Raw genomic sequence first — 7,585 nt, forward strand, 5'->3', positions numbered from 1 at the left:
CTGTGGTGGCTTCCAGACAGTTCCAGGCTCCTATACTTCACCGCTTGTCTGGCTCCCAGAGCATTTGTTTCTCCTTAGACGGTTGTGGCTGGTGGGAACCAGCGTGCTGGCAAATTACTTCACGCAAACCCCGCCAAGCTATGTGAAATATGTGCTGGATAGCATTGACAAGCCTATGGGTGGTATTCCCCTTCACAGTATTGACAAGCCTATGGGTGGTATTCCCCTTCACAGTATTGACAAGCCTATGGGTGGTATTCCCCTTCACAGTATTGACAAGCCTATGGGTGGTATTCCCCTTCACAGTATTGACAAGCCTATGGGTGGTATTCCCCTTCACAGTATTGACAAGCCTATGGGTGGTATTCCCCTTCACAGTATTGACAAGCCTATGGGTGGTATTCCCCTTCACAGTATTGACAAGCCTATGGGTGGTATTCCCCTTCACAGTATTGACAAGCCTATGGGTGGTATTCCCCTTCACAGTATTGACAAGCCTATGGGTGGTATTCCCCTTCACAGTATTGACAAGCCTATGGGTGGTATTCCCCTTCACAGTATTGACAAGCCTATGGGTGGTATTCCCCTTCACAGTATTGATAAGCCTATGGGTGGTATTCCCCTTCACAGTATTGACAAGCCTATGGGTGGTATTCCCCTTCACAGTATTGACAAACCTATGGGTGGTATTCCCCTTCACAGTATTGACAAGCCTATGGGTGGTATTCCCCTTCACAGTATTGACAACCCGTCAGCTGGTGTTGTTGCTGAATAGCCGTGTACAAGCTGCTTTGCTCTCGAACACAGCTGTTAACTAAGGGAATATATATTCCATTTTTACACATGTATCAGAGAAAGCGGGGATTGTAAATAGTACTGTAAATTTGAGTCTGGTTGTAATGTGTGTGTGTGTAGCGTGTGTGTCACGCCCTGGTCTTAGTATTTTGTGTTTTCTTTATTTATTTGGTCAGGCCAGGGTGTGACATGGGTTTTGGTATGTGGTGTGTTTTGTCTTGGGGTTTTTCATAGGTATTGAGATTGTGGCTTAGTGGGGTTTTCTAGCTTAGTCTATGGCTGTCTGAAGTGGTTCTCAATCAGAGGCATGTGTTTATCGTTGTCTCTGATTGGGAACCATATTTAGGCAGCCATATTCTTTGAGTGTGTTGTGGGTGATTGTCCTTGTTTCTGTCTCTGTGTTACTTTGCACCAGTATAGGCTGTTTCGGTTTTCGTGTTACATTTCTTGTTTTGTAGTATTCGTGTTTCCTTTGTTTTATTAAAACATGAATCTCAATAGCCACGGCATATGTGTAGCGTGTGTGTGTAGCATGTGTGTGTGTGTGTGTGTGTGAAGCGCATATGTGTGGGCCGTCTTTACACCCACTGGAAGGCCGTGATGTAACTGGTCAGGACGCTCTCGATGGTGCAGCGGTAGTATTTGGAGAGGCCACCTTGGGAAGTAGACACTGCTGCGCCCTCTTGACAAGAGTGTTGTTGGTCCATGTCGTCCTCGGTGATGTGAATGCAGAGGAACTTAACCCTGATGACTCTCTCTACTGCAGTCCCGTTGATGTGGATCGGACCGTGTTTCCTTGGATCGGGGCGCGTTCCCTTGGATCGGGGCGCGTTCCCTTGGATCGGGGCGCGTTCCCTTGGATCGGGGCGCGTTCCCTTGGATCGGGGCGCGTTTCCTTGGATCGGGGCGCGTTCCCTTGGATCGGGCCGCGTTTCCTTGGATAGGGCCGCGTTTCCTTGGATCGGGGCGCGTTCCCTTGGATCGGGGCGCGTTCCCTCTATCGACGCTCTCGATGGTGCAGCGGTAGTATTTGGAGAGGCCACCTTGGGAAGTAGACACTGCTGCGCCCTCTTGACAAGAGTGTTGTTGGTCCATGTCGTCCTCTGTGATGTGAATGCAGAGGAACTTAACCCTGATGACTCTCTCTACTGCAGTCCCGTTGATGTGGATCGGACCGTGTTTCCTTGGATCGGGGCGCGTTCCCTTGGATCGTGGCGCGTTCCCTTGGATCGGGTGCGTTCCCTTGGATCGGGGCGCGTTTCCTTGGATCGGGGCGCGTTCCCTTGGATCGGGGCGCGTTCCCTTGGATCGGGGCGCGTTTCCTTGGATCGGGGCGCGTTCCCTTGGATCTGGGCGCGTTCCCTTGGACCGGGGCGCGTTTCCTTGGATCGGGGCGCGTTCCCTTGGATCGGGGCGCGTTTCCTTGGATCTGGGCGTGTTTCCTCCTCTGCCGATGCATGAAAATCCCACTAACACTTGAATTAAAATAAATACTTTATATTATTATCCCCAAATGGAAACTCTATCGATTGGATAAAATGGCTGAGATTTCACAACAAAAGTAGTTGGGCAGAGTTACTTTTCCCCTGACCCAGTGCAATGCTCAGCCATTCATCTCCCTGTTGGCCTCCTCTCTCCCTCATTACCTTGGCTAATGAAACTGGGCCTGTCTCATCAGGCCAACCACACCAAGACTGATTGGGTTTCTTAGCTAACCCTGACTACAGACATAGCCGGATAGAGACTATAGTGTGTGTGTGTGTGTCTCTGTCTGTGTGTGTGTGTCTCTGTCTGTGTGTGTAGGGGGGGGGGGTTGGTGACAGACTGCACTGTTTTGGGGGCCAGGATCAGCACTCTCTGGGCCTTCCAGGGGGCTGGTGTGATACAGCTAGGAGCCAGCGGATGTCGTAAAATGGCAGACGATACGAGTCCCCCGGGGCTCACCACACCCGACCTGGAGAACACACGGCCTGTGTGAGTCGTCCTGGACCTCTAATGAAATGAAATGGACTGGATAGATTTTTCCTGATTCAGATTGATACGTGGAAATAAAAACTAGTGGTCACGTGACCTGCTCCCATAACTTGAAACTAACTACATCGTTGATGAAGAGTGCACGTTTTCTTCCATGAATTCTCACTGGGAAAGGGTCAGGGTAGAAATGTGCCAAATGATATCATTCATTGAAAGTATTGTACATAAAGACATTGGCCCTGGAGTTTCAGTTTGTGGCCATAAAATGTACCTTTGATTTACTGTGGAGGATACCCATTGGGCATGAACAGTTGTTTTATTGTGAGGTACTAGCCTACACCCCCAGGGTGATTTTAAAGTCAACAACATTATTCAGGAAATACACTCAATGTGAGTTCCCAGCACAATGGTAGCCTCACACGTTTGTGAAAGCTCCTGTGTTTGATTGGCTGAAGGACTTAGTTCTGTTGCTACCTTGGCAGTTTTATATCTGAGGATATTGGGCCTTGAAAAAGAAACTCAAGCAACTCTCCAACTATTACTCCACAATGCATTTAATGGATCTCCAACCACTAAACACATTGTGGGTCAAACAGGAATGCCAGTGTGCTGGAGTTTATTTCTCTACTATTAAAGTGTTTCCTCTGTGCTCCTAGAGCTGTGTAAAATGTTTCCTCTGTGCTCCTAGAGCTGTGTAAAGTGTTTCTATGCTCCTAGAGTTGTGTAAAGTGTGCAAACAAGCCTCTTCAATTGATTTTGAGGTTAAAATCCCTACTCCACTCTCTCAGTAAACCTGCTTACCTGGGTCCTATTCACTAAGAACCAAGCAGAATCAATAAGACAAATGGGGAGGGACTACCTGAACTTGTTCAATAAGAAACTCTTGTTTTTCATTGGAAAATGTTTTCTGTTGCAAAGCATTTTGTTTCATTTTGCTATAGTGAGGCACTAATGGTACACCCCTGGTGTGTTGACAGTGTTTCGGCATCTCACCCTCAACTAAAAAATAAATAGCCATTTAAATTCAGCGTGTTCGCAGCAGGGGGCGGTGTTTGACCGCTTGTCCGCAGCCTAAAGCACCTGTCTGTGATGCTGATAGAAGCGATTCCAGAGAAGCTTTGGTAATTGTCCTGAATATACAGCGACAGATGTGCTGACTTGCTAAGAAACCTGTTATTCAATTTGACTGACTCCCCTGAGCTTCCTGCCAGAAGCAGACACACATTTTGTTTTACACATACTGTGTCTGTTTCATACTGATAATACTCATTATCTTTCGCATAGGTATGTACTGTCAAACACATACACACAGACACACACACGCTCTCTCTCACTAATATAGATAATGGGCTGAGCAGATGGCAGGGTCTTCTGTTCAAGTGGGCGCTCTCGCTCCATCTCCTCTCTCTCTCGTTCTCTCTCTCTGCCCCCCCCATCCCTCCTGCCTGGTTATATTTGACATTACACACATGCACTCATGAAGTCATGCTTATTCAGCTCACGGGTCTCCAGGTGCCCCTCTCAGCCTGGGTGGGTGGGTCGGTGGTTGCGTGTGTTTGTACATGTGTGTACTGAGTCTGTTATCTGTCCCATTTTATATATATATATATATATATTATTATTATTATTTTATATATATATATATATATTATTTAAAAAAAATTGGGGGGGGGGTTGTTTTGCAGTGAGCAGAGAGACACCCTGTCAGTTTGAAGCCGTTTCCTCTAGCCCTGTCTGACAGGGAGAATAATGTGTCTGGCCACCCCTCTCCCTCTTCTCCGTCTTAAAAATAGAACTGAGTGCTGGAGACCCCGGCTGCATCCCAAATGGCACTGGTCAGAAATAGTTCACTAAATAAGGAATAGGGTGCCATTTGGAACACAGGCAGCCAGGAGGGACATCAGATACATCTTCGTTAGCCCCGTCCCGGAAATGAAGGATTATATCTTAGTTGAACGTTATTATTTCTGATCATGATGCATTGGTGGCAGGATGTGGTGAAATATGTATTGACAGGGTGATGAAAGTGTATCATTACCAAGTGGATGGAGCTTCTAGCATATCTACATCACCTGCTTTTTCATTTGACCATCTGTCCGTTTTCCAACCCAATGATGTCTAGAAGCACCCAGACTCCTCAGTCACTGGACCAAGACATTGTAGGGTGCCATTTGGGACACAGACGTTGAGTAATGCATTGATCCTTGGGTTGAAGACTGGAGTTAAGAGACTCCTACGTTACAACAGAAGGAGTTGGTGTTACTCTGGTTCCATCAATCATTACATGATGTATGGATTGACTCCGTCGGGACCAGTCCATTGTCTGCGTTGCGAGTTGGCTTTTTACTCTGAAACAGAAACAAGAAGGTACATGTTTACTCGTCACAGTATGATTTCTGCCACCACAAATTTAGCCGCGTACGAATGTGTGTTTTATTGTCTGTTTGACACACACAGTCATGTTTACTATCAAACAGATGACTGTCTCCTCTGTGGTTTAGAGAGCGAGAGGTTGTATCTCGAATGACACCCTAGTCCCTATAGAGTACACTACTTTTGACCAGAACCCTACTGTAAGTAGTGCACTATAAAGGGAATAGGTTGTCATTTGGGACTAAATAGAGTCGTTTCCCTGCATTACCACAGGGCCAAGATGTTAATTCACTGGTTGTGTTGTTTTGACCCTTAGTCATACTTCACATTGCCATCTAGTCCCTCAAGCTTCCTCAGTCTGCTTCTGTGACAGGTTTATGCGCTGTTGTTAAGTCTCTTTGTCCAGGGTTACGATGCCTAATTAAACTCCCATACTCCCCTTTAATTGCCAAGCTTTTAGGAGTGTCAGTTCTAAAGGGCCAGGCATAAATGATGTGGATTGGATAGTGGGGTAGTTTAGATGATAGAATTCCCATGGGGAAATGGGCTTAGCATCTTTCATAAAACAACACAGAGTAGTTCATACTGTTCACCAGGTCTCTCTTTCTCTCTCATTCTTTATTTCTCTCTCTCTCTCTCTCTCTCTCTCTCTCTGAAACCAGATAAAAAAACATCCGTATCACTCTAAAGGGGCCTGGAGGTTGTCCTGTATGTTTAGGGCATGAATGAAGGTTTTGTGTGTTTTGCAGACTGGTAATCAAAACTGTATGAACTTCATATAGATATGTTGTAATGGTCATGTGATTAGATCATTTTCTTTGAGATGCGATCATGTTTTTCCAGGACAAAGGCAGATTTGTATAGATTTCACTTCCTCGTAAAGGTCAACGAGTCCATCTGCAAAGTTAGACGCCAGCAACATATTTTCTAGGTCAATTATCTCACTGATAAAACATCCAAATCAAAGTGAAAGTTCCCAGACTCATGATGACCATTAATTTATTACTGCCCAAGGCAGTTACCTCGCCAGATGCATTGAAGTGTCCAGCTTGACTCAAGGACTGTGGGTGCATTCCGTGCGTGTTACACTGAGCCTTTGAGCAATGCTGATTGGTTAATCTCAGTGTTTAACCAATCAGGAGGTTGTTTGGTTGCAGTACTGAGAAGACCTTGCTCTGTCAGTGTCAGTGTAGTGGACTGTGAGATCCGTTAGCATGCTTTAACGAGTCCTTAATGGAATAATGAGCCTATGGCCTCTCCCCCCTCTGGGACTTATGACTGCGCTCCAGCTGTGGCATCAGAAGTAAACATCCACATTTATCCACAGATGCTGAAGGGTGTATTCTCTTGTGTGTTTCCCTGAGAATACAGGTGGTCCTTTCAGCACAACACTGTGTGTGTGTGTGTGTGTGTGTGTGTGTGTGTGTGTGTGTGTGTGTGTGTGTGTGTGTGTGTGTGTGTGTGTGTGTGTGTGTGTGTGTGTGTGTGTGTGTGTGTGTGTGTGTGTGTGTGTGTGTGTGTGTGTGTGTGTGTGTGTGTGTGTGTGTGTGTGCTCGCGCTTACATCTGTGTATCCGTGTGTGGGCTCTTATGCATGTCCCAGAGAGAACATAATGGTCCTTTCAGCACGACACAAACACACTACCGAGCTAAACATTTATTTTTGTTGCTCTGTGACTGTTCACGCTTTCTCCTCACCCACCTGTGTTTTTGTCTGCAGGTTGCCAGGGCCGACCAGGGTGTCCGCTGCAGGCAGCGGGGCCCCAAAGGGCCAAGGATCCTCCAACCTCAACAGGAGGAGTCAGAGCTTTAACAGCATCGATAAGAGCAAGCCTCTCCAGTATGCTAGTGGCAATGACAGAGGTAGGTGAACCTAGAATCAGGTAGAAGCAGACCTGAGCCATATGAGCCGAGCCAAACCAAACTGTTCTAATCTAGCCTGGTTACACGGTTGCTGGCACCTTGATGAAAAAGACACAATGTAAAACCAGCGCAGTTTGATTAGGATCGGAACATTAGTGTGAAAATGGGGATATGGTTGTGTCTAAACTCACCTTCCATAAGGTTTAAACAGGATAAGGAAAACCTCTAGTGTCTTAGAATTCATTATCTTACCCCTGCGTTTCTACAACTGTTTTCCTCAGGGTCTGTCAGTAGCATTCAGCATTTATATTTTTGAGCGCATGGTCCACAACATGCACTAGGTGGCGCCACTGATAAACACAGTGGACTGGACACTGCTGAATCATATCAGCAGTGTAGTTGACTTAGGTATTCCTTTAGGGAGAAGGCAAGACAGTGCATTTCACAGCATGGCGAGTGGTAGTGGTTGGACTGCAGAGCTGTGGGGCTGAATCACACCACGCTCCACCAAGCATAATAACCTGCCATGATGACAGATTTTGTCACACATTCACTTTCCTTATTTTATTATTGTCATATTA

General features: G+C 46.4%; 1 long non-coding RNA gene across 2 annotated transcripts in view; it reads left to right on the forward strand.

The window, feature by feature from the left end:
- The window catches only part of LOC135532513 (uncharacterized), a 31,231-nt gene extending 24,233 nt beyond the window's left edge, over positions 1-6,998 (forward strand). For both annotated transcript variants that reach the window (XR_010454355.1, XR_010454356.1), the window contains one exon: positions 6,862-6,998. This is a non-coding gene — a long non-coding RNA (uncharacterized LOC135532513). The remainder of the gene's footprint in view (positions 1-6,861) is intronic.
- Positions 6,999-7,585: the final 587 nt, after the last annotated feature.

Source organism: Oncorhynchus masou, unplaced genomic scaffold (assembly GCF_036934945.1).
Source record: "Oncorhynchus masou masou isolate Uvic2021 unplaced genomic scaffold, UVic_Omas_1.1 unplaced_scaffold_1886, whole genome shotgun sequence".
Lineage (NCBI taxonomy): Eukaryota > Metazoa > Chordata > Actinopteri > Salmoniformes > Salmonidae > Oncorhynchus > Oncorhynchus masou.